This window comes from Microcaecilia unicolor, chromosome 3, assembly GCF_901765095.1.
Source record: "Microcaecilia unicolor chromosome 3, aMicUni1.1, whole genome shotgun sequence".
NCBI lineage: Eukaryota > Metazoa > Chordata > Amphibia > Gymnophiona > Siphonopidae > Microcaecilia > Microcaecilia unicolor.
In genome coordinates this window covers 335,101,738-335,126,297 of record NC_044033.1, presented here as the reverse complement: position 1 = coordinate 335,126,297, position 24,560 = coordinate 335,101,738, and the positions used below count along the sequence as shown (strand labels likewise).

General features: G+C 40.5%; 1 protein-coding gene and 1 long non-coding RNA gene across 2 annotated transcripts in view; both read left to right on the top strand.

The window, feature by feature from the left end:
* The window catches only part of LOC115464717, a 362,726-nt gene that overhangs the window by 20,036 nt on the left and 318,130 nt on the right, over window positions 1-24,560 (top strand). The window lies entirely within an intron of this gene.
* LOC115466877 lies at window positions 327-3,342 on the top strand. The gene is made up of 2 exons (XR_003941608.1): window positions 327-396; window positions 2,982-3,342. It is a non-coding gene; the product is annotated as an uncharacterized LOC115466877 (long non-coding RNA).

Here is a 24,560-nt window from a genome sequence, read left to right as displayed (position 1 = left end):
AAGCAGCACTGAGCTAAAACAAAACAAAAAGATTAATTTCTCAGAGAAACCATTTCACTGTTTCAATGTTTCAAAAGCAAAGGCGAGCTGAAAATGCATGAAAGGACACATACTGGAGAAAAACCATTTAACTGTTTGGAATGTGATAAATGTTTCACAAGGAAGTACCAGCTGAAACTGCACAAAAGGATTCATATGGAACAGAAACCATTTAACAGAATATGAGAAATGTTTCCGAAGGAAAGGCGAGCTGAAAATGCATGAAAGGACACATTAACTGTTCACAATGTGAGAAATGTTTCAGAAACAAAGATGCGCAGAAAATGCATGAAAGGACACATACGGGAGAGAAACCATTTAACTGTTCAGAATGTGAGAAATGTTTCAGAAGCAAAGGTGAGGTGAAAATACATGAAAGGACACATACTGGAGAGAAACCATTTAACTGTTCACAATGCGAGAAATGATTCAAAAGCAAAGGCGAGCTGAAAATGCATGAAAGGACACATTCTGGGGAGAAACCATTTAACTGTTTGGAATATGATAAATGTTTCACAAGGAAGTACCAGCTGAAACTGCACAAAAGGATTCATATGGGAGAGAAACCATTTAACTGTTCAGAATGTGAAAAATGTTTTAAAAGCAATGGTGAGCTGAAGCAGCACCAAAAAAAGTCATACGGGAGAGAAACCATTTAACTGTTTGGAATGTGGTGTTTCACAAGCAAATACCAGCTGAAACAGCACGATTTGAACAGTACATAAGTAATGCCATACTGGGAAAAGACCAAGGGTCCATCGAGCCCAGCATCTTGTCCACGACAGCAGCCAATCCAGGCCAAGGGCACCTGGCAAGCTTCCCAAACGTACAAACATTCTATACATGTTATTCCTGGGAAACATTCTATACATGTTATTCCTGGGATTTCGGATTTTTCCAAGTCCGTTTAGTAGCGGTTTATGGACTTGTCCTTTAGGAAACCGTCCAACCCCTTTTTAAACTCTGCTAAGCTAACCGCCTTCACCACATTTTCTGGCAATGAATTCCAGAGTTTAATTACACGTTGGGTGAAGAAAAAGTTTCTCCGATTTGTTTTAAATGTTATAAAAAAAATAAAAAGCTTGGCAACAGGTAGAATAGTGGAAAAGTGACATCCCAGAAAAACAATAGGGCATCTTTGGGGGTACTGCAGTGGACTTTATGAAATGCTCCCAGTTACCCATCCACTACCATAGCCCTTACAGGTGAAGGGAGCACCAATATGTGGGTACAGTGGATTTCTGGTAGTTTTGGAGGGCTCACAGTTTCTTCCACAAGTGTAACATGTATTGGGAGGTTGAGGCCTGGGTCCACCTGTCTGCAGTGCACTGCACCACTACTAGACTACTCTATACTTTAGTGGATCTGAGGCTGGCAAGTAATATTTATAATCACATTTTTTGGGGGGTGGGAGGGGGTTAGTGACCACTGGGGGTGATTCACTCCAGTGGTCATCTGGTCATTTGGGGCACCTTTTTGTCTGGAGTGGAGGAGTAGCCTAGTGCTTAGTGCAGCAGACTTTGATCCTGGGGAAGTGGGTTCAATTCCCACTACAGCTACTTTTTATAAAAGCAGGTCTAGCTCAAAACAGAAAAACGTCTATCTGCCCTGAACATGCCCCTGGTACTCCCCCTTGAGATTTGTATGCACTTCTAATTTGACTTCAGAGAAAAACATCTAAAATAGGTTTAAAAAATGCTGATTTGGACATTTGTTTTGAGAAAAACATCCAAATGCAGACTTGTGCCACTTTTGGGGCATTTTTCTCTTTTGAAAATGAGCCCAATACTGATTCACATGAAACATAAACCATTTGAAGCATTTCTCACATTAAAAACCTTTAATCAGAAAAGCAACTTGCAATGGCGTAAAATGACTCACACGGTTTCCTGTGATGGTTTAATAAAGAATACATTTAAACGCTTTTATTGCACACTGTACTGTGTGGGTGTTGTGTGACTGCTCTCTTCTGTTTCATTTTCTCAGAGGGAGGGGAGATAATTTGTCATTCCTAACATCAGGATTCAGCGAGGTTTATTTCAAGGGGACTCCCTGTCTCTGTTTTATTTCCTTAGTCAACTGTTCTCTTATTAACACCTTGGGATTTGGGTTTAGCCTAACTAAAATTTGCAAACAGTTCAGAAGTTGCATTGCATTTACTGTTTCTAGGTGACCTGAAACTCTACAGTTCCATTGACCAGCAGAATAATTTTGAGTCATGGAAAGCTTTTCATGTAACATTAAGATGACTTTTGGGCTGGACAAACATGATAAGGTGACTTTCTTTAGGGGAAAGTTGAGAAACACTGAAAACAACTGTCTGACTGTGGACTGGGAGATAAAGGAACTTGAACAGGAAGGTATATCTAAATATCTTAAGGGCAGAGGAAGGAACAACTGTCAAGCAGAAATTGCTGAGAGAAAAAATCAGTAAAAAATATATTTTAAGGTCATTTTCGAAAGTTGCAAACACATATGTGATAAAAATACAATGAAATCAAGTGGACTTGAAAAGGCGCAACAGCAAGATTAACAGCATGTGAAGATCCTGATCCACAGACATGATGGAAGGGGGAACAGACTCCTTACCTAGCATGCTTGGAGACAAGGCAAGTCAATAAGGAAAGTCAATAAGACACTGAGAGCAGGGAACATGGGTTTAGAAAGGGCCAATCATAGAAGAACTACAAAAACACAGGAACTGGTAGTTCAGAATTCAACAGTAATTAATGTAAAGAAACAATATAATCTGCTCACATTTAAATGGGGACAGCACAATTTATGTCAACGAACTATCCAGTTTATTTATTTAACATCTGATATACTGCCTTTTGTGAGAGGCGTCAAGGTAGTGTACAGAATCCAGCACAACATTATATCTGACTCAAAAATAACGATGCATCACCCAGAACAAAAATGTGAGAAATGTTTCAGAAGCAAAGGTGAGCTGAAAATACATGAAAGGACACATACTGGAGAGAAACCATTTAACTGTTCACAATGCGAGAAATGTTTCAAAAGCAAAGGCGAGCTGAAAATGCATGAAAGGACACATTCTGGGGAGAAACCATTTAACTGTTTGGAATGTGATAAATGTTTCACAAGGAAGTACCAGCTGAAACTGCACAAAAGGATTCATATGGGAGAGAAACCATTTAACTGTTCAGAATGTGAAAAATGTTTTAAAAGCAATGGTGAGCTGAAGCAGCACCAAAAAAAGTCATACGGGAGAGAAACCATTTAACTGTTTGGAATGTGGTGTTTCACAAGCAAATACCAGCTGAAACAGCACGATTTGATACAAACAGAAAAGAAACCATTTTGTGCCGATCGGGCACAAATGGAGTCATACGGGAGAGAAAACATCTATTTTATTGTTCAGAATGTGAAAAATGTTTCAGAAGCAATGGTGAGCTGAAATGGCACAAAATATACAGGAGAAAAACCATTTAACTGTTCAGAATGTGAGTTTCAGAGGCAAGTTTGAGTTGAAATTGCACGGAAATTCTTATGGGGGAGAAACCATTTCACTGTTCAGAATGTGATGTTTCACAAGCATTGGTGAGCAGAATGGGCATGCATGGATTCATATGGCACAAAATATACAGGAGAAAAACCATTTAACTGTTCAGATTGTGATAAATGTTTTATATCACAGCACAGCTGAAACAGCAGGAAATGAGTCATACAGGAGAGAAACTATTTAAATGTTCCTGAATGCTATAAATATTTTACAAGCAAGGTTATGCTGCAATGACATGAATTGACTCATACAATAAACAAGTTAAATGTTCTAAACATAATGTTTTAGAATTGTGATTTGGACGTTTTATTTTTGGTCCATTTTCAAACAAAAAAACGTCCAAATGTAAAACGTACAAAATATACAAGAAAATCCACAATAGAGTTAAACCATTCACATGTTCTAAGTGTGGTTATAATGTAAATCTCAAAGTGCATCAGACAGTCCACACAGGAGAGAAACCATTTACATGTATAGAATGTGATAAAATCTTTGGTCAGAAGGTAAACCTCACAATGCACCAGAGAACACACCACGGCATCAGAGAATCCACACAGGGATGAAACCATTTACATGCACTGAGGAGGTAAAAGCTTCAGTTGTATTGGGACAGATAATTAGGGAGTGTACACTCTTATTATGAAGTGTGGAAAAATATCACTCTGGTATTTAGATATATGTAATGTGACCTTTTTATCTATAGATCTGAATTCAAAGCCCATATCTACTGATAAACAATAGACACAAGGCTCAGATAAGTACATAAGTAATGCCATACTGGGAAAAGACCAAGGGTCCATCGAGCCCAGCATCTTGTCCACGACAGCAGCCAATCCAGGCCAAGGGCACCTGGCAAGCTTCCCAAACGTACAAACATTCTATACATGTTATTCCTGGGAAACATTCTATACATGTTATTCCTGGGATTTCGGATTTTTCCAAGTCCGTTTAGTAGCGGTTTATGGACTTGTCCTTTAGGAAACCGTCCAACCCCTTTTTAAACTCTGCTAAGCTAACCGCCTTCACCACATTTTCTGGCAATGAATTCCAGAGTTTAATTACACGTTGGGTGAAGAAAAAGTTTCTCCGATTTGTTTTAAATGTTATAAAAAAAATAAAAAGCTTGGCAACAGGTAGAATAGTGGAAAAGTGACATCCCAGAAAAACAATAGGGCATCTTTGGGGGTACTGCAGTGGACTTTATGAAATGCTCCCAGTTACCCATCCACTACCATAGCCCTTACAGGTGAAGGGAGCACCAATATGTGGGTACAGTGGATTTCTGGTAGTTTTGGAGGGCTCACAGTTTCTTCCACAAGTGTAACATGTATTGGGAGGTTGAGGCCTGGGTCCACCTGTCTGCAGTGCACTGCACCACTACTAGACTACTCTATACTTTAGTGGATCTGAGGCTGGCAAGTAATATTTATAATCACATTTTTTGGGGGGTGGGAGGGGGTTAGTGACCACTGGGGGTGATTCACTCCAGTGGTCATCTGGTCATTTGGGGCACCTTTTTGTCTGGAGTGGAGGAGTAGCCTAGTGCTTAGTGCAGCAGACTTTGATCCTGGGGAAGTGGGTTCAATTCCCACTACAGCTACTTTTTATAAAAGCAGGTCTAGCTCAAAACAGAAAAACGTCTATCTGCCCTGAACATGCCCCTGGTACTCCCCCTTGAGATTTGTATGCACTTCTAATTTGACTTCAGAGAAAAACATCTAAAATAGGTTTAAAAAATGCTGATTTGGACATTTGTTTTGAGAAAAACATCCAAATGCAGACTTGTGCCACTTTTGGGGCATTTTTCTCTTTTGAAAATGAGCCCAATACTGATTCACATGAAACATAAACCATTTGAAGCATTTCTCACATTAAAAACCTTTAATCAGAAAAGCAACTTGCAATGGCGTAAAATGACTCACACGGTTTCCTGTGATGGTTTAATAAAGAATACATTTAAACGCTTTTATTGCACACTGTACTGTGTGGGTGTTGTGTGACTGCTCTCTTCTGTTTCATTTTCTCAGAGGGAGGGGAGATAATTTGTCATTCCTAACATCAGGATTCAGCGAGGTTTATTTCAAGGGGACTCCCTGTCTCTGTTTTATTTCCTTAGTCAACTGTTCTCTTATTAACACCTTGGGATTTGGGTTTAGCCTAACTAAAATTTGCAAACAGTTCAGAAGTTGCATTGCATTTACTGTTTCTAGGTGACCTGAAACTCTACAGTTCCATTGACCAGCAGAATAATTTTGAGTCATGGAAAGCTTTTCATGTAACATTAAGATGACTTTTGGGCTGGACAAACATGATAAGGTGACTTTCTTTAGGGGAAAGTTGAGAAACACTGAAAACAACTGTCTGACTGTGGACTGGGAGATAAAGGAACTTGAACAGGAAGGTATATCTAAATATCTTAAGGGCAGAGGAAGGAACAACTGTCAAGCAGAAATTGCTGAGAGAAAAAATCAGTAAAAAATATATTTTAAGGTCATTTTCGAAAGTTGCAAACACATATGTGATAAAAATACAATGAAATCAAGTGGACTTGAAAAGGCGCAACAGCAAGATTAACAGCATGTGAAGATCCTGATCCACAGACATGATGGAAGGGGGAACAGACTCCTTACCTAGCATGCTTGGAGACAAGGCAAGTCAATAAGGAAAGTCAATAAGACACTGAGAGCAGGGAACATGGGTTTAGAAAGGGCCAATCATAGAAGAACTACAAAAACACAGGAACTGGTAGTTCAGAATTCAACAGTAATTAATGTAAAGAAACAATATAATCTGCTCACATTTAAATGGGGACAGCACAATTTATGTCAACGAACTATCCAGTTTATTTATTTAACATCTGATATACTGCCTTTTGTGAGAGGCGTCAAGGTAGTGTACAGAATCCAGCACAACATTATATCTGACTCAAAAATAACGATGCATCACCCAGAACAAAAATGTGAGAAATGTTTCAGAAGCAAAGGTGAGCTGAAAATACATGAAAGGACACATACTGGAGAGAAACCATTTAACTGTTCACAATGCGAGAAATGTTTCAAAAGCAAAGGCGAGCTGAAAATGCATGAAAGGACACATTCTGGGGAGAAACCATTTAACTGTTTGGAATGTGATAAATGTTTCACAAGGAAGTACCAGCTGAAACTGCACAAAAGGATTCATATGGGAGAGAAACCATTTAACTGTTCAGAATGTGAAAAATGTTTTAAAAGCAATGGTGAGCTGAAGCAGCACCAAAAAAAGTCATACGGGAGAGAAACCATTTAACTGTTTGGAATGTGGTGTTTCACAAGCAAATACCAGCTGAAACAGCACGATTTGATACAAACAGAAAAGAAACCATTTTGTGCCGATCGGGCACAAATGGAGTCATACGGGAGAGAAAACATCTATTTTATTGTTCAGAATGTGAAAAATGTTTCAGAAGCAATGGTGAGCTGAAATGGCACAAAATATACAGGAGAAAAACCATTTAACTGTTCAGAATGTGAGTTTCAGAGGCAAGTTTGAGTTGAAATTGCACGGAAATTCTTATGGGGGAGAAACCATTTCACTGTTCAGAATGTGATGTTTCACAAGCATTGGTGAGCAGAATGGGCATGCATGGATTCATATGGCACAAAATATACAGGAGAAAAACCATTTAACTGTTCAGATTGTGATAAATGTTTTATATCACAGCACAGCTGAAACAGCAGGAAATGAGTCATACAGGAGAGAAACTATTTAAATGTTCCTGAATGCTATAAATATTTTACAAGCAAGGTTATGCTGCAATGACATGAATTGACTCATACAATAAACAAGTTAAATGTTCTAAACATAATGTTTTAGAATTGTGATTTGGACGTTTTATTTTTGGTCCATTTTCAAACAAAAAAACGTCCAAATGTAAAACGTACAAAATATACAAGAAAATCCACAATAGAGTTAAACCATTCACATGTTCTAAGTGTGGTTATAATGTAAATCTCAAAGTGCATCAGACAGTCCACACAGGAGAGAAACCATTTACATGTATAGAATGTGATAAAATCTTTGGTCAGAAGGTAAACCTCACAATGCACCAGAGAACACACCACGGCATCAGAGAATCCACACAGGGATGAAACCATTTACATGCACTGAGGAGGTAAAAGCTTCAGTTGTATTGGGACAGATAATTAGGGAGTGTACACTCTTATTATGAAGTGTGGAAAAATATCACTCTGGTATTTAGATATATGTAATGTGACCTTTTTATCTATAGATCTGAATTCAAAGCCCATATCTACTGATAAACAATAGACACAAGGCTCAGATAAGTACATAAGTAATGCCATACTGGGAAAAGACCAAGGGTCCATCGAGCCCAGCATCTTGTCCACGACAGCAGCCAATCCAGGCCAAGGGCACCTGGCAAGCTTCCCAAACGTACAAACATTCTATACATGTTATTCCTGGGAAACATTCTATACATGTTATTCCTGGGATTTCGGATTTTTCCAAGTCCGTTTAGTAGCGGTTTATGGACTTGTCCTTTAGGAAACCGTCCAACCCCTTTTTAAACTCTGCTAAGCTAACCGCCTTCACCACATTTTCTGGCAATGAATTCCAGAGTTTAATTACACGTTGGGTGAAGAAAAAGTTTCTCCGATTTGTTTTAAATGTTATAAAAAAAATAAAAAGCTTGGCAACAGGTAGAATAGTGGAAAAGTGACATCCCAGAAAAACAATAGGGCATCTTTGGGGGTACTGCAGTGGACTTTATGAAATGCTCCCAGTTACCCATCCACTACCATAGCCCTTACAGGTGAAGGGAGCACCAATATGTGGGTACAGTGGATTTCTGGTAGTTTTGGAGGGCTCACAGTTTCTTCCACAAGTGTAACATGTATTGGGAGGTTGAGGCCTGGGTCCACCTGTCTGCAGTGCACTGCACCACTACTAGACTACTCTATACTTTAGTGGATCTGAGGCTGGCAAGTAATATTTATAATCACATTTTTTGGGGGGTGGGAGGGGGTTAGTGACCACTGGGGGTGATTCACTCCAGTGGTCATCTGGTCATTTGGGGCACCTTTTTGTCTGGAGTGGAGGAGTAGCCTAGTGCTTAGTGCAGCAGACTTTGATCCTGGGGAAGTGGGTTCAATTCCCACTACAGCTACTTTTTATAAAAGCAGGTCTAGCTCAAAACAGAAAAACGTCTATCTGCCCTGAACATGCCCCTGGTACTCCCCCTTGAGATTTGTATGCACTTCTAATTTGACTTCAGAGAAAAACATCTAAAATAGGTTTAAAAAATGCTGATTTGGACATTTGTTTTGAGAAAAACATCCAAATGCAGACTTGTGCCACTTTTGGGGCATTTTTCTCTTTTGAAAATGAGCCCAATACTGATTCACATGAAACATAAACCATTTGAAGCATTTCTCACATTAAAAACCTTTAATCAGAAAAGCAACTTGCAATGGCGTAAAATGACTCACACGGTTTCCTGTGATGGTTTAATAAAGAATACATTTAAACGCTTTTATTGCACACTGTACTGTGTGGGTGTTGTGTGACTGCTCTCTTCTGTTTCATTTTCTCAGAGGGAGGGGAGATAATTTGTCATTCCTAACATCAGGATTCAGCGAGGTTTATTTCAAGGGGACTCCCTGTCTCTGTTTTATTTCCTTAGTCAACTGTTCTCTTATTAACACCTTGGGATTTGGGTTTAGCCTAACTAAAATTTGCAAACAGTTCAGAAGTTGCATTGCATTTACTGTTTCTAGGTGACCTGAAACTCTACAGTTCCATTGACCAGCAGAATAATTTTGAGTCATGGAAAGCTTTTCATGTAACATTAAGATGACTTTTGGGCTGGACAAACATGATAAGGTGACTTTCTTTAGGGGAAAGTTGAGAAACACTGAAAACAACTGTCTGACTGTGGACTGGGAGATAAAGGAACTTGAACAGGAAGGTATATCTAAATATCTTAAGGGCAGAGGAAGGAACAACTGTCAAGCAGAAATTGCTGAGAGAAAAAATCAGTAAAAAATATATTTTAAGGTCATTTTCGAAAGTTGCAAACACATATGTGATAAAAATACAATGAAATCAAGTGGACTTGAAAAGGCGCAACAGCAAGATTAACAGCATGTGAAGATTCTGATCCACAGACATGATGGAAGGGGGAACAGACTCCTTACCTAGCATGCTTGGAGACAAGGCAAGTCAATAAGGAAAGTCAATAAGACACTGAGAGCAGGGAACATGGGTTTAGAAAGGGCCAATCATAGAAGAACTACAAAAACACAGGAACTGGTAGTTCAGAATTCAACAGTAATTAATGTAAAGAAACAATATAATCTGCTCACATTTAAATGGGGACAGCACAATTTATGTCAACGAACTATCCAGTTTATTTATTTAACATCTGATATACTGCCTTTTGTGAGAGGCGTCAAGGTAGTGTACAGAATCCAGCACAACATTATATCTGACTCAAAAATAACGATGCATCACCCAGAACAAAAATGAGAAGTGCTAACTGGACCAGAAGCAATAGGGAGGGGTTGAGTAGCATAAGAAAAATATCCAGGGAAACTCACTAGGAAAAGAGCCAGCAAGAGAGCAGAATAAAAGTGGGAGGAGGAAAAATGGTGTGAAGCAGAAAACTAAGAGGACTAATCAAGGGCGTAGCCAGACCTCAAGGTGGGAGGGGGCCAGAGTACAAGGTGGTGGGACACATTTAGGTTGCCGCCCCCCTCCACTGCTGCCTCACCGCCCACTGCCGCCACTGTACATCTTGGCTGGCATGAGTCCCCAACCCCCACCAGCTGAAGCACTGCCACCGCAAATACCTTGACTAAAGGGGGTCCCCAACCCCCGCCAACTGAAGACTCACCTTGAGCTACTACTGAAAAAGGTGTGAGTAAAATCTAAATAAATACATATAATGCTTGGAAATGTAAACCATCATTGGTTAAATTCCAATGAGATTCAAAACAGGCAAATACAAATAAAACATCTTATTTGTATGTAAATATCATAATATCAAAATACGTGCATGCATACTGCCTAGTTGACAAATGCCCCAACTACATAATGAAAAACCCACCAGACTGGTTCATCGAGTACCTCACCAAACACATCACATACATGTTTGAAAGATGTCAGTTTCCAACAGACAAAGGCGACATAGTACTCACACCTATCCTCCAAAACACTACCAGCAAGATTAGTGATATCAGTAGCCCAATACCACTACTGACCAAAATGATGGAAGGTCTAGTAACACAGCAACTAACAGAATGTTTGACAAACGTCTTCATAAATCCTAATCAGTTTCAGACCACAACACAGCACTGAGATGGTCATGACCACCCTGATAATGAAATTCAGAAGCATAATATGCCATGGACAAAAAATATTACTACTGCAATTTGACATGTCAAGTGCATTCGACCTAGTAGACCACATCACACTAATGACATTGCTCAACAACATAGGAATCAGTGGTAGCATGGTTCAATGGCTTCCTAAAGACCAGATCCTACATAGTAAAGATGTCCAACCAAACATCAGCCTCATGGATCTCTGAGTGTGGGGTACCACAGGGATACCCAGTATCACCAATACTGTTCAATGTAATGATGACGCTACTTGAAAAAAACTGGAACGTTGTCTATTGATATCGTCTGCAGCCTAACATTCAAATTTATGTATAATTATGACAGTTGACCACCAAAGAGTAATATTCAATAGAGAGGAAGATTTCCAATTGCATAAAACCATCTGAATAGCGATGACTATTACAATATCAAGGGGTCCTTTTACTAAGCCGTGTATGTGTCTACGTGTACCCAAAATGGATTTACCACCCGGCTATCATGTGGCTCTTGTGGTAATATCATTTTTGACGTCCTGACGCGCGTAGGTCATTACCACCCAAAGTCTTTACCACTAGGTCTATGGCTGGCGGTAAGGTCTCAGACCCAAAATGGTCGTGCGGCAATTTTGATTTTACTGCATGTACATTTTCAACAAAAAGGCCTTTTTTACAGGTATGCTGAAAAATGATTCTGCGTGCGCCCAAAACCCATGCCTACACTACCGCAGGCCATTTTTCAGTGCGCCTTTGTAAAAGGACCCCCAAATAATTTACTTTGCCGTTTGTCTAGCTTATCAAGTAAAGCCAGAGAACAGAATAAGATCATATCAATGAGAAATTCAATGTACTTAGTCATCATACTTACATATTACTATTAAATAACATTTAATTATCTTAAGCTATGTTGATGTTTCTGACATTTTAGCATTACTATCTAGCGATTTTTGCATGTTAAAAATGTTCCAAGCTAAAACACAGTAAAATAACATCAATTAATGTGTCAGAAATTTGCAGTCACTTTGAATGGTCAAAGTGTCTACTCCCAGCTTTAACACAGGCCTTCAGCTGCTTTGGAAAGTTAAAAGCCTTGTTGATCGGTCCTTGAGGCAGGCAGTCCCAGATCATCTGCGAACACCTAGCCCATGCTATCCAATCCAAAATGCTTTTGAAGAAATTATCTGTAATTTTATCATATTATGAAATTCAAATTATTCAAATTCAGATTATTGTTTGCAAAAAGTCTGTCACAGTGATATCATTAACAGTAAGTTGGTACTGTGGGTTTTTTTTCCAAATAATGATAGTTTTACATGTACAAATCTCTGGTCACGCTGGAAAGTCTGTAAATTTGCCAATTTTAAAGATCATTTCACTCCACTAAGAAGCACAATGTAGATATTAGCATCATATAAAACTGTAAAATTTCACATTGAAATTCCAAGCAGTTGCTGAGAAAACAGCAACAAACTCCTGAAGGGTTACTTTTTTGTTTTTCTTCATCCTGTAGATTGGACTGAGTTTTATTCAGTCTGATTTGTCCAGTTAACTTCAGTGGTTAAGTGCTGACTCACCTCTGGACCACTGAGAAAATATACGGTTTTGAATTTAGTGGTAGGAGCTGATATTCAGCGGCAGTAACCAGTTAAGTGCTGCTAAACTTCAGCAGATAGCCCTGCACAAATGATTTAACTGGCCATGAGCCTCTCCTGCCTGATTAAATCACTTTGAATATTGACCCATTAGAATTTTGCAAAACCCAACCATGAAGCAGAACTTCTGTTCTTCATTGTTTAACAGCATGCAATACCTCCTGTATTATGAGGCATCTTAAATAATGATACTTCACTCTAACCTGGGTAAATGCAGTCTCCCACACTATTACTTTTTCATCGATTGTGAAATCATCCCCAGGAGGAGCAGACGGTTTATAACTTCCAACAATTTCATGTTTCACTGTCCCATTGGGGAGAAAAATCAGATTAATAATACTGTAGTCAATGGGTAGGTCTCCGTTCTCATCAAAAAGGATCTCTTCACCAAGCACGTTCTTAAAGTGCACATTCTTCAAATAATGATGAACCTAAAGAATAAAAGATACATTTTCAGAAATGCCATGAAGAGACAATTATCCTTTTTTATGTATTTGTTTAAGAACATATATAATCTGTCAGTCTGATGTTTACTCCCGATGGCACATAAACACAATCTGACAAGCTCATTTTCAAAGCACTTAGCCTCCCAAAGTTCCATAGAAACCTATGGAACTTAGCCTCCCAAAGTGCTTTGAAAATATGCCTCATGCATGACACCTAGATCTGGGTGGTGACACTTAACGTGGATCCTAGCATCACGTGGAGGGGCATAATTGAATGGAAACGACCATCTCTAAGGGCATCCATCTCTAAGTACGTTCCGGCGAAGGGGCAGGGAAACCCGTATTATCGAAACAAGATGGACGTCCATCTTTCGTTTCAATAATACAGTCGGGAACACCCAAATCTCAACACTTAGGTTGACCTTAGAGATGGTCGACCTAAATGTTGAGATCGTTGACCTTAGAGATGGTCGTTTTCCGGTTTTCGGTAATAATGGAAACTAAGGACGCCCATCTCAAAAACGACCAAATCCAAGGCATTTGGTCATGGGAGGAGCCAGCATTCGTAGTGCACTGGTCCCCCTCACATGCCAGGACACCAACCGGGCACCCTAGGGGCACTGCAATGAACTTCACAAATTGCTGCCAGGTGCATAGCTCCCTTACCTTGGGTGCTGAGCCCCCCCCCCCCAAAAAAAACCCCAAAACCCACTACCCACAACTGTACACCACTACCATAGCCCTTAGGGATGAAGGGGGGCACCTACATTTGGGTACAGTGGGTTTTGAGTGGGTTTTGGAGGGCTCACATTTACCAGCACAGGTGTAACAGGTAAGGGGGGATGGGCCTGGGTCCGCCTGCCTGAAGTGCATTGCGCCCACTAAAAACTGCTCCAGCGACCTGCATACTGCTGTGATGGAGCTGGGTATGACATTTGAGGCTGGCATAGAGGCTGGAAAAAAATGTTTTCTAAATTTTTTTGAGTGGGAGGGGGTTGGTGACCACTGGGGAAGTAAGGGGAGGTCATCCCCGATTCCCTCCGGTGGTCATCTGGTCAGTTCGGGCATCTTTTAATTCTTGGTCATGAAAAAAAAGGGACCAAGTCGACCAAATGCTCATCAGGGACGCCCTTCTTTTTTCCATTATTGGCCAAGGATGCCCATCTCTTAACCACGCCCCCATCCCACCTTCGGTACACTGCCAACACGCCTCCGTGAACTTTGGTCATTCCCGCGATAAAAAGCAGTTGAGGACGCCAAAAATCAGCTTTTGATTATGCCGATTTGGGCGACCCTGAGAGAAGGATGTCCATCTCCCGATTTGTGTCGAAAGATGGGCGCCCTTCTCTTTCGAAAATAAGCCTGTTAGTCATAATTTCATTTATTCTTCCCTATGTGCATCATTGTTGCACTTCTCCACATCGAATTTTACCTGCAATTTGGATGCCTGGTCTACAAGTCTCACAAGGATCTCCTGTAATTTCTCACAATCCACATCCAATTTAATAACTGAATAATTTTGGGTCATTTGCAAAATTTTTTGAATGATGATTTTTATTAAACACCACAAAACAATGAACAATACAGTACATCCAACAAATATATGTACATAAGTAGCACTTTTTCATAATAAAATCTCCCTCCCCAGTCCCCCACCCCTTTCACATCTTCATAAGACCCCAAACCACAGTATAACACAAACAACTTATTCCCAAAAGTAACAACATGCACAAATTGGAACTGATCATGGTTAACTACAGAACTATTGATAGATAACAAATCGAAAGTATCTGGTGGAAAATGTAAAGAACAAGCATAGAGTAGTAAGGCAGGAAATCACCCTAGGGGTCACTGCGTGGACTTCAGAAAAGCTCTCACGTGCATAGCTCCCTTACTTTGGGAGCTGAGCCCCCCAACCCCCCCCCCCAAACCCACTACCCACAAATGTACTGCACCCACTAAAATTGCTCCAGGGACCTGCATACAGCCTCTAGGACTTATTGCTGCTGTATAACTTTGGCACACCAGTTCACACCTGAAGACTAATCTCTCTGAAAAAGTCCTTTCTTGAAATAACCACGTTTACTCACAGTTAACTGCAGATCAGAGGTTGTGCCCCACTGGCAAAGAGTCCCCTGGTACTAAGATTAGCAGTAGGTCAGAGCTGGCACAATGGTGTACAATGCCCTCTTTCAGCACCATTCAAGGTAAGAACTACGTTCTCAAACGTGGGTAACACAGGAAAGGGAACTAAAACTGGCTTACAAAAATGGCCACTACTGCATGGACTACAACAGGAAACAAAACGGGGCACACTCTGACCCAGTTAGCAGGGGGGAAAAGCACCATGGTAGTAGAGCCCAGTACCCTACACCCACCACAATGCATTGCTAATGTGACTCTGCAGGGCACCTAACAGAAAAGGTGTCACACTCACCCGAGAGCCACATCACAACCAGGGAAAGGCTGTCGGAGGATACAACACATTCTGCTGTCATGGAGGTGGGTACAGCATTTGAGGCTGGCGTACAGGCTGGCAAAAAGGTTTTTAGTTTTATTTTTTTAATATGGAAGGGGGTTGGTGACCACTGGGGGAGTATGGGGAGGTCATCCCCCATTCCCTCCAGTGGTCATCTGGTCAGTTGGGGCACCTTTTTGAGGCTTGGTCGTGAAAATAAAAGGACCAAGTAAACCCGGTGAAATACTGCTTAACGCCGCTTTTTTTTCATTATCGGCGAAAGCCGGCCATCTGGTAGCCATGCCCATGCCCGCCCATGTCCCGCCTTCGCTAATCTACCGACATGCCCCCTTGAACCTTCGCCGGTGAAGCGACGGGAAAGCGGCGATGCTGTCAAAAATGCCGCTTTCGATTATACCGATTTTGCCACTTTTAAGAAATCGCCGGCCATCTCCCGATTTGTGTCGGAAGATGGCCGGCGATCACTTTCGATTATAAGCTGGCTAGTAACATAGTAAATGACAGCAGAAAAAGACCTGTATGGTCCATCCAGTCTGCCCAACAAGATAAACTCATATGTGCTACTTTTTGTGTATACCCTACTTTGATTTGTACCTGTCCTCTTCAGGGCACAGACCGTATAAGTCTGCCCAGCACTATCCCCGCCTCCCAACCACCAGCCCCGCCTCCCACCACCGACTCTACCACCCAATAGGAGGTAGTAAGGGCTTCCCCCAGAAATGGCTGCACTGCAAGTGTGTACTTACTACACAGCCTTTTTTTTTGCCTTTTACCCACTACAGTAAAAGGGGCCTCTGCACATGGCAAATCTATGCAGCTTGTAAAAGTAGCCTTCTATTTGCTAAACATGCACCTATGCAGATACCAATGACATCAAAGATTACAATGCTGTGGTTGCCTGTACCGTAATGATGTTGTAAGAGGGGTCTCACACCAATTTGATGCAGGCTAAGGGATTGCCACATTTTATTCATGAGTGAGCCATTCAAAGAATAGAGGCCTCCAGTGAACAGATCTGAACCTGACTTAACACATATCTGGTCAATAGCAAACCCATGGCCACAGCCTTCTTAGTCTTGCTCCAGGCCAGACAGACACAAGTCACGAACATATCTCCTCCTACCTCCACCCTCTGGAAATTTAGATTTTGTTTTGGCAGGAAAGTTTTGATTTCTACCTGTAGTTGTCAAGATTATTGTTTTATCCATCATGAAGTTTTCTTTTGTTTAAAATAATAAATATTAGTAAAAAAAAGGCCCGTTTCTGACACAAATGAAACGGGCGCTAGCAAGGTTTTCCTCGGAGTGTGTATGTTTGAGAGAGAGTGTGTGTGAGAGATGGAGTGTGTGTGTCATAGAGAGAATGAGAGAGACAGAGACAGCGTGTGTGTGTGTTTGTGTGAGAGAGAGTGTGTGAGAGACAGAGTGTCTGTGTGTGTGAGACTGTGTGAGAGACAGAGTGTCTGTGTGTGTGAGACTGAGTGTGTGTGTGACAGAGAGATAGAGTGTGATAGACAGGGAGTGTGTCAGAGAGAGTGTATGTGAGAGACAGTGAGTGAGTGTGTGCCCCACCCCCTCTCGCAGGGCCCCCCTCCCCACCCCACCTCTCTGGTCTCAGGACCCCCTCCCCACCTCCCCTGCCTCCAGCCATCCATGTCCAGCGACCCTCCTCTCCCCCTGCCCCCCCTGCAGCTACCCATGTCCAGCGACCCTTCTCTCCCCCTCCAGCTACCCATGTCCAGTGACCCTCCCCTCCGGCGCATCACCCAATCCCCCCCGGCACATCAAACCCCCCTCTTCCCAAGCACATCAAACACCCCCCTCCCCCAACCCCTGGTGCATCAAACCCCATCGCTACCCGCCAATGCCAGTAGTAACGCTGTCCGGCCGCTGCGGCTTCTCCTGTTGAGCAGCAGCGACCGCTACAAAAAGAAAAGAAGCGATAAATGTTTTTAAACCCAGCCCAAATCATTCGCAAATGCCAGAGTCTTACAACGCAGGCTCTGCAGCCGCTCCTCCTCTCGCCTGTCACGTCACTGCGCTCCTCCAGGGTCTTACTCCAGGGGCAGTGACGTGGAGGCGAGAGGAGGAGCGGCTGCAGAGACTGCTTTGTAAGACTCAGGCATTTGCGAATGATTTGGGCTGGGTTTAAAAACATTTATCGCTTCTATTCTTTTTGTAGCGGCCGCTGCTGCTCAACAGGAGAAGCAGCAGCGGCCGGACAGCATTACTACTGGCATCTGCGGGTGGCAATGGGGTTTGGTGCGCCGGAGGGGGGTGTTGATGTGCTTCGGGGGGGAGGGGGTGTTTGATGCGCCGAGGGGGGGGGGGCTGTGGTGCCGAGCTTGTAGTTTTTTGATGCTCCACTCCCTGCCACTTGCTCCGAAGTGGCAGGGAGCGGCACACTGACAGCTGATTCCCAGGCAGGGGGAGGAGTAGGGAAACACGCTCCACTTGTTTCCCTACTCCTACCCCTGCCTGGGAATCAGCTGTTAGTGACATCATCCTGGCTATGGAGCCTAGCTCAGCAACTCCAGGAGCCACAAACATAGGCAGTCCCACATTAGAACGTTGGTGGTGAGAATTATTATGTAGGATGACAAGCACTCTACTTTATAAAAACACGAAGGAATATGTAAAGGAAGAAAAGTGCAACAAAAAAAGAGGAAAAGTACAATTGATAGTAAATGTGTGTACGGAATCACTGATTATAATTATTTTCTTCTTACTAAGACTTTCTATATAATTAAAATATTATTGGTTAATGAATGTGCAATTTCTATATTAAAAAAGCAAAAAGCAACCCCCCCCCCCCCCCCAAGTACGTATATTTAATATCAAGCACACATATCTGGAGAAGACATCCCTTGAGTCTGAATCTTTGAGGAGCAGGACTCTGTTAAGATTTAAAAGTGCTCTCACCTGCTGCTGAATCACAGCTAATAATACAGAGATCTATGCAAACATCAGAATGAAACTTGTGCGGTCTTTCCTCAACCTCCTGTGTGTCATTGCACAGATTTACTCGTCTGCATTTTGAAAATACTTGGTCATAATATGACTTTTTCTGCACAATATTTTATTATCCAAGACCTCTGAAACTTCCTCACTCATACCACAGTTGTAGAATAGGACAGACAGGTGTTTGTTTCATAAGAAAATCTGATTCACAACCTGAAAGATGGCAGCAACTCTGGTTCTGATTCTGATATTTTGCTATATCCAGTGGAAGACCACTGAGGGCCAGTTTCCACCAATGAAATATGGAAGCTTAAATCCAGGATACCACAAGGATGGAAACATCATGATTGGGGGAATTATTACAATGAGACATTTAACAGTCACAAAACCACTGTCCTATACAACGTTTCCCACTTGGATTCATAGTTACTTGTAAGTAGCACAATGGCTTAGCTCCTATTGGAGGCACACTTATGATTCATTTGGTCTCTGACTTGAACTGTCAATTTGATTTGTAGCTTAATGAAGGATCTTTAGATAAGGGAGATCTTGGGATTTTACATTTGCCTAACAGTATTCAATGGGATGCTAGGAATTTAATCATGATCTGAGGGTTTACAGTTATAAATCAGGCTCTGTAAATACATTAATTGCCATTAACAAAACACACAGAGGTAGATATTCAAAATCATTTAAGCAGTTAACTTCCGGTTTAACCACATTAGCCTTTTTTTTTTAAAAATTTGGAGCTAGCAAACTGAAACCTTAAGTTAGATATAAAAATATTTTTTTCTGAGTTATATGTGTAAAAGGAGATGATGACAGAATTCTTCCCAGGGCTTAGCATAAATTCAACTGGAGAGCAGAGATATTCATCCCCTTTTTGGTCAAATTTATTCCATTTAAGTTTAGGACTATATATTCATCAGTCCTATTTAAATGGATAGTGTGATTGAAATAAAGCATCAAAGCAGTCAGATAAGTCATTTGCTTATCTTTATGCAGATACCACCCTGCTGAGTATCAACCACACACTGTCCAGGTAAACAGAGGAGAAACTGCTCAGCTGAATTCTTATCTAGCCCAAGGTATGAAATGTGCAAAACTAGTGACCTTGAAAATGTCATATAAGCACATTTAGCAAATCCCATAAACGTCTGAGGTCTGTATTCAAAGTGGTCTGAATGGCCAGAAACAGCTCTTAGCCCTTTAAATCACTTGGGTGGCATCCAATCAGCTAGTGCCGATGAATATCAGCACTAACCACAAAACAGAAAAATGGTTATTTTGCGGGTGGTCTGAGGGTGGAGTCAGGACTTAACCCAAATAAGGTGACCTCGTGAATAGGACTGCTTAAGACTTCTAGTTATCTCCATGACCTTGTTTGTTAGGGACCTTGAAGTGATCTGAACACTGAATAATTGTTTTTCTCTGTCATTTGTTTTTAATCATGAAAGCTCATTTGGTTCTCAATGTCTTGGTTAACCCCCTTGACCCTTCAATTTCAGCAAATTATAGGCCTAAAATGAGAGAAAATAGTATTCTCCCAACTACTTTGCCATACTGAAATTCTTATGCCTGGTTAGTGACCATAAAATGATGTTGATATGGAATATATCAGGTTTGGATTTAGTGGTAAATTGGAAACCCTACATTCAGTTTCTTAGCTTTGATATAGGATGCTGAGAAGCTGAAAGAAGCACTAGCCTTAAATAGTGTCTGAATTGGAATGAAAGGTTGGCAATAGGATGAAAATTGCATTTGTCAGAAATCGGTTTTGAAGGATCTTTGAGCTTAGGCCTCAGAGTTGCAAGCCTCCAAGCCTGTGGAACCATTCCAGAAGAAAGGGAGGAAGAAATGATATGGAAAATAAATAGGCCAAGCTCTTGGAAATACTGTTTAATAAATGTAGAAGGAACAGGATCATGGAGGCTGTGGTAGTTTTCATACTCTGTATAATATATCTCTTCTATATACTTTTTTGCAATCATTTGGAGTTTCTTACGGGATTTATGCATATAGCATCCAGTTTTTTTGCCTCTGTCAGTGACTGATACCAATATGATGTCCCAGTTGCAATTGATTTTTGAAGCAGTGATGGATTGGTTGAAAAAGAATCAGTTGCAAATGAATATATCTAAACTGAAATAATGTGGGTTGTATCGGGTTCTTCATTAGTGTTACCAACACTTGTTGTTGGGTATACCTATTAAGATTGTTAAACAGGTTAAAAACTTGGGGGTTGTGTTGGGTTGTATTTTACATTTAGATTGCAAGTTCAGGCTTTGATTTGTTCTTTCTACTTCAAATTGAGAATGTTATTGTGTTCAGTTTTGGAGGCCGTATCTAGCTAAGGATGTAAAAAGACTGGAAGCAGTGCAAAGAAAAGCTATGAAAATGGTATGGGATTTACGTTGCAAACCGTATGAGGAAAGACTTGCCAACCTGAACATGTATACTTTGGAGGAAAGGAGAAACAGGGGTGATATGATACAGATGTTCAAATATTTGAAAGGTATTAATCCGTAAACAAACCTTTTCTGGAGATGGGAAGGCTGTAGAACTAGAGGACATGAATTGAGATTCAAGGGGGGCAGACTCAGGAGTAATGTCAGGAAGTATTTTGTTCACGGAGAGGGTGGTGGATACGTGGAATGCCCTCCTGCAGGAGGTAGTGGAGATGAAAACGGTAATGGAATTCAAATATGCGTGGGATAAACACAAAATAATCCTGTTTAGAAGAAATGGATCCATGGAATCTTAGCGGAGATTGATTGGCAAAGCTGGTAATTGGGAAGCAAAACCGGTGCTGGGCAGACTTCTATGGTCTATGCCCTGTTCATGACTGAATAGATAGGGATGGGCTTGAGTGTAAATTTTAAGGGGCTTCAACGTTAGCTTCAGAACTTTTAGTACAAGAAGAGTGCTGGGCAGACTTATACGGTCTGTGCCCTGAGAATGGCAAGGACAAATTGGGTAAATATATAAAGTATCGCATATCAAGTATAATGAGTTTATCTTGTTGGGCAGACTGGATGGACCATATAGGTCTTTATCTGCCATCACTTATTATGTTACCACGTTATGTTATCGCAATTGAAATCTATTTTGTCTTGCACTGATTTTAAAATAGTGTTGCAATCTCTGGTACTTAGTTGCTTAGATTATTGTAACATTGTTTATCTTGAGTTGCTAAAGCAGTCCCTTCAAGTGTTTCAGACAGCAATTAATTCAGCTGTGTGATTGCTAATGGGACTTTCACTTTCTTAACATATGTTGACTATGATTCATCATAGCTTCTTATTTGAAAGCGCCGGTAAAGTGGTATACACCATCACAATCTTTGCGATCAGAGCCTTATAGCATACGCTGGTGACTCCTGCATTACAACATTTGCACATGGAACTCACAAGGATGTGTACTTTAGCCATTCGTGGCTCGATTGAATGGAACAGTACTGTTTAAGTGATGTGCTTTTGACATGTCTTGATTTTGCTGCTTTTGTATTTTTGTTTATTGTATATTTTATGAATGCTTTTATTGTACTCCACCCTGGATAAGGGTGGACTAAAAAAAAGCCATAATACATCTAATCTAATAGTATGTAGATAAAATTCTGATGGAATGCTAAAAGAAGTGAGTGTGCTAGATGGCAATAGGGCATTAGAAAGGGGCTGAGTTTTTACACTACTAGGGGCTGTTGGAAGGGTAGTGATCAAAGTGGAAATTTTATTACTAAACTAATCTGCAAGATCCTGACTGGTAAAACACATAGCTTGATTGACTGGAGGGAGATAAGGCATAGTCGGGGATTTCAGGGTCTGATAAAGGACCACCGTATTAGGTGCCTTAACTATTTTAGAGGAATAATAATTTTTTTTTTGCTGCAAGTATTGCCAATTTATAAGAATGTGCTGTATCCTTGTAGATAGTAAAAGTGATTAAGGAGCATTGGCATCTCTAAATACATTTGGCTTGGCTAAGTTGGTGTTTTTGTAAATGGAGCTGCTGGGAATACCAGTTTTCTTTATGCTAGTGAGGCTTGCTTGACAAATATGCTGTTAAGGGGACTAGGGATTTAAATGGAATAAATCCTAATAAATAAATAAATAAATAATAAAAAGGTGGTATGAAGCGATTCATTCCAGGTCATCACATGCATGCTCACATCATATCTCAGCTGGATTACTGAAATTCTGGGTATGTCAGCCTCCAACAGCTACTTCTTCAATGTTTTCAGTCAGTACAAAATACTGCAATTTGACTTCTCTGCCATGCATGTAGGTTTGATCTTATCACACCACTCCTTTGTCACCATCATTGATTTCCAGTCATGTTTCAAATTCAGTTCAAATTCTTGACTCTGGCCCAGTATCCTTCCCTATTTGGATGAATATATCATCCTATATTCATCTTCCCATCTTTTGCATTCATCAAATTTTTTGTGGCTTTTCATACATCCTCCTTCATTGATGCATCTTGATACCACTAGACATGCAATGTTTTTCTTTATGGCTTCTAGGTGGAAATTGTTGATATGGGTTACCACTAAGACAGGTTATTTTACTGTTAATACAGGTTATTAGTTACTATTGCATAAAATGGGACCTCAGCTGAAACCATAGAAGTCAGCATTAAATTACCCGTCTTAATGATACACCACACTGAAAAATAATTCCCCCATTAGTATCCATGTAGCCTCTAAGAGCGAGATTCTATAATATGGCACCTAAAAAATCCACACTGAACTAAGCGTATTCTATAAGATACTCGTGGTATATAGAATACATTTAGTCGATGAAATTGCTCCTAAATTTATATGTGCCCATTTATACCAACGAAAACTTGTGAAGGTTTACACGCACTGGCCCATATTCTATAACTATGTGTGTAAAGTTTCAAACACCCTCAAAACGCCCATAAACATGTCCCTTTTTAACTGCATGCATTTATTTTGAGCTGCGCGCTTCACCATTTAGGCGCAGTTCATTATAGAATGTGTTTAACAAGTTGTGTGCATAAATTGCAATTATTGCCAAAGTGCTCATTATTGCTTGTTAAGTGCTGTTAAAATGCTGATTAGCTTGCTGTACTGCTATGGATTTACAACCTGCTTCACTGACACAGACTACTCAATAATTGCTCTGGATTCTTTTGGATTCGTATTAGGTAAATGAGACCTTTATTAGAGGTTCTATAATCTACAATGATTAAAATATATACAATGATAAAGACATATACAATAAGTAATCATTTTTAAACAGAATTACTTCTAATCAACAATAGAGACCCCGAGTGCACTGGTCGTTTTTTGTTTGTTTGTTTTTCTTAATATAGGATAGATACAGGTCGAGAAATCTATTAAGAAAGGAGGATACATAGAGAAGAAAGCAGTTTAGAATTTATCAAAACAATCCCAAATACAAATTTGATAATATAAAATTCAAAAGAGCTTAACTTCAGCCTTGCACTGCTTGCACAAATTGGGTGTGTGCACATTTTTAGCACTTTTTATAGAATTCTAGGGATAACATAAAATACTGTGCATATCTCCAACATTCAAGTGTGAGAATTTACCTTAGCTCTATGACTGATGTATGTGCTCATAATTATGTGCACACACAGGTATATACCCACTTATGTTAGTTTTCTTTAGAGAGAGTAGGCGACTACAAGTTGCCCTCCAGTCACCTACTGTCAGGGGAAAAGGGTTATTGCAGAAAGTTTTCTTTTTAAACAATTCTTGTCTTCCACTGTTCATTTTTTCTTTCAAAAATCCCTGTCAATCAAAACACTGTTTGAAACAGATTAGTCCCAATGGGTATGATACAGTTCTCAGGGACACTTTTATTCTCTTTGCACCTTTCCCAACTGCCTGGTTCACGTTCCCCTAGTGAAAAATTATAAAAACACCTTCAGTGACGAACACTGCTTAATTTTCTCCAGCCAATTCCCCCTGCAGTACTTGACTCAAAATTGCTTGCAGTTTTTCTGTCAGTGATTATGTGAGTCTCTTTTAATCTAAACCAAAGATATCTTCAAATGTCCAGTTCAAAAACTCATTGATAATAAAGTCACAGTTCCAG